The sequence below is a fragment of the Mus caroli genome, chromosome X (assembly GCF_900094665.2).
Source record: "Mus caroli chromosome X, CAROLI_EIJ_v1.1, whole genome shotgun sequence".
In the NCBI taxonomy this organism is placed as follows: Eukaryota; Metazoa; Chordata; class Mammalia; order Rodentia; family Muridae; genus Mus; species Mus caroli.
Genome location: NC_034589.1, coordinates 12,974,100 through 12,977,681, shown reverse-complemented (window position 1 = coordinate 12,977,681; position 3,582 = coordinate 12,974,100). Strand labels below are relative to the sequence as shown.

General features: G+C 41.5%; 1 pseudogene; it reads right to left on the bottom strand.

Annotated features, from left to right (window-relative positions):
* Positions 1-689: 689 nt before the first annotated feature.
* Positions 690-1,192, bottom strand: LOC110287093 (annotated as a pseudogene).
* Between the last annotated feature and the right edge of the window lie 2,390 nt (positions 1,193-3,582).

Below are 3,582 nucleotides of genomic sequence, written 5' to 3'. Positions count from 1 at the left end.
ATTCAACACCCCTTCATGGTAAAAGTCTTGGAAATATCAGGAATTTAAGGACCATACCTAAACATAGTAAAAAGAAATATACAATAAACCAGTAGCCAACATCAAACTAAATGGAGAGAAACTTGAAGCAATCCCACTGAAATCAGGTACTAGACAAGGCTGCCCAGTCTCTCCCTTCTTATTCAATATAGTACTTGTATTCCTAGCCAAAGCAATCAGACAACAAAAGGAGGTCAATGGGACATAATTTGGAAAGGGAGAAGTAAAAATATCACTATTTGCAGATGATATGATAGTAAACTTAAGTGACCCCAAAAATTCCACCAGAGAACTCCTAAACTTCACAATCAACTTCAGGAAAGTGGCTGGATACTAAATTAACTCAAACAAATCAGTAGCCTTCCTCTACTCAAAGGATAAATAGGCTTATAAAGTAATTAGGGAAAAGACAACCTTCAGAATAGTCATATACTATATAAAGTACCTTGGTGTGACTCTAACTAAGGAAGTGAAAGATCTGTATGATGAGAACTTCAAGTTTCTGAAGAAAGAAATCAAAGAGGATCTCAGAAGTTGGAAAGATCTCCCATGCTCATGGACTGGCAGAATCAATATAGTAAAAATGGCCAGCTTGTTGAAAGCAATCTGCAGATTCATTGCAATCCTCATCAAAATTCCAAATCAATTCTTCATAGAGTTAGATGGAATAAAGTATGTTGGCCTGCTCCACTCAGGCCACTCTCCACACAGATGTTGGCATCTGAAATGAGAATAACCTCAAAGCAGAAGTCCTGTTTGGTTATGAACTTTAGCAAATGGCCCAGGGCTGGAGAACGGGGGATGGTCTGTAGATAGCACGCAGGTCCCTGAGTCCTACACCCTGCTCACCCAGGAACTTGAGGACTTGTTGCATGTACTCATTGTAGTAGCCCTTGTGATAAGTGGTATGTAGGCTCTCGGGCAGTTGCTGGCCTGGTGCAACACACAGGATCGAATTGTCTCTGTTCTTGTCCATGATGGTCTTATTGAATTCTAAGGTGAGGAGGAAGCTTGGCATGTCCGGTGAAGCCATCTTGCCATCCTGTGAGCAGGGAGAAGAGGAGCAGGAGGAAGTGGCAAGCTAGAGGCAGCACAGTGGGAGCCAGCCAGAGAGAGGCAGATTAGCCAGCCCTAGCCAGGGCTGCTGGCACATCCAAGACCCTAGATAGGAATTATAGTCCAACAACTAGAAAAAACCCACTCATTGTCAGTATATTATACTGAGAACCACTTTTAGAAACTTTGTTGGTCTCCAGATGTCCTCCAGAGCTCCTCTCTGAACATCAAGGACAAATGTGAGGTCCCTGTGCATCTTCTATTTTATTGCATACTAGGATTGCCACTCCAGCTTGTTTCTTGGGACCATTTGCTTGGAAAAAAAAATTCCAGTCTTTTACTTTGAGGTAGTGTCTGTCTTTGTCACTGAGGTGTGTTTCCTGTATGTAACAAAATGCTGGGTCCAGTTTATAGATCCATTCTGTTAGTCTATGTTAGTCTATGTCATTTTATTGGATACTTGAGTCCATAGATGTTGAGAGATATTAAGGACCTATGATCGTTGCTTCCTTATCTTGTTGTTAGAGGTGGAATTACATTTGTGTGGTTCTCTTCTTTTGGGTTTGTTGTAAGAAGATTAATCTCTTGCTTTTTCTTAGGTGCAGTTTCCTTCCTTGTGTTTTCCTTCTATTATTCTTTATAGGGCTGGATTTGTGGACAGATACTATGTAAATTTTGTTTTGACATGGAATATCTTGATTTCTCCATGTATGGTAATTGAGAGATTTGACCTCTGCCCAGGCTTTATAGTCTCTGTTGAGAAGTCTTGTGTAAATCTGCATTTATATGTTACTTGAACTTGTTCTCTTACTGTTTTTAATATTCTTTCTCTGTTTTATGCATTTGATGATTTGATTATTATGGAACAGGAAGGATTCCTTTTATGTCTAATGTGTTTGGGGTTCTGTAGGTTTCTATTATGTTTATGTGCAACTTAATTCTTCACAGAGATATAAAGAGCAATTTTCAAATTCTTCTGAAATAACAAAAAACCCAGGATAGCAAACACCACTTATGGTCAACAGTAAACGAACTTATGGGGAAATCACCACCCCTGACCTCAAGTTGTATTACAGATCATTAGTGATAAAAATTGTATGGTATTGGTACAGAGACAGGCAGGATTAATGAAATAGAATTGAAGACCAAGAAATGAACCCACACACCTATGGTCACTTTATCTTTGACAAAGGAGCAAAAACCATCCAGTGGTGGTGGTGGTGGTGGTGGTGGTGGTGGGGGAAACAGTATTTTCAACAAATGGTGTTAGCTTAAGTGGAGGTCGTAGGAGTAGAAGAATGAAAATTAAACCATTCTTTTTTATTAGATATTTTCTTCATTTACATTTCAAATGCTATCCTGAAAGTCCCCTATACCCTCCTCCTGCCATGCTCCTCAACCCACCCACTCCAACTTTCTGGCCCTGGCATTCCCTTGTACTGGGGCATATAATCTTTGCAAGACCAAGGGCCTCTCCTCCCATTGATGACTGCCTAGGCCATCCTCTGCTACATATGCAACTAGACACACACAGTTCTAGGGGGGGTACTAGTTAGTTCATATTGTTGATCTTCCTATAGGGTTGCCAACCTCTTTAGCTCCTTGGGTATTTTCTCTAGATCCTTCTTTAGAGGCCCTGTGTTCCATCCAATAGATGACTGTGAGCATCCACTTCTCTATTTGCCAGGCATTGGCATAGCCTCACAAGAAATACCTATATCAGGGTCCTGTCAGCAAAATATTGCTGGCATATGCAATAGTGTCTAGGTTTGGTGGTTGTTTATGGGATGGATACCTGGTTGGGGCAGTCTCTGGATGGTCCTTTCTTCCTTCTCAGCACCGAACTTTGTCTTTGTAACTCCTTCTATGGATATTTTTTTCTAATAGCTTATGCTCTAAGATTAACAATAGACAAATTGTACCTTATAAAATTGCAAAGCTACTGTAAGGCAAGGGTCACTGTAAATAGCAATATGGCAACCAACAGATTGTGAAAAGATCTTTACCAATTGTATATCCAATAGAAGGCTAATATCCAATATATAAAAAGAACTCAAGAAGTTAGTCTCCAGAAAATCAAATAACCCTATTAAAAATGGGGTATAGAGCCTGGCCCGTGAGCACTTTGCCTGAGCATCGGCAGCAGACATCTTGGTTCCAGTACCCAGCCGAGAGTATTCTGCACAGGTGAGAGTATGGAATACAGAAGCTAAAAGCTTCTGGGACAGAGCTTCTAAGGCAGCCCCCTTTTCGGGCCCCAGACAGCTGGCCACTTTCCCGGCCAGAGGAAAGGGGTGCGCCCAGCCCGTGAACACTTTGCCTGAGCATCGGCAGCAGACATCTTGGTTCCAGGACCCCACCGAGTGTATTCTGCACAGCTCCAGAGATTACCAGGTGGTGAAAGGCAAAAGTAAGAATCCTACTAACAGAAATCAAGACCACTCACCATCATCAGAATGCAGCACTCCCAACCCACCTAGTCCTGGG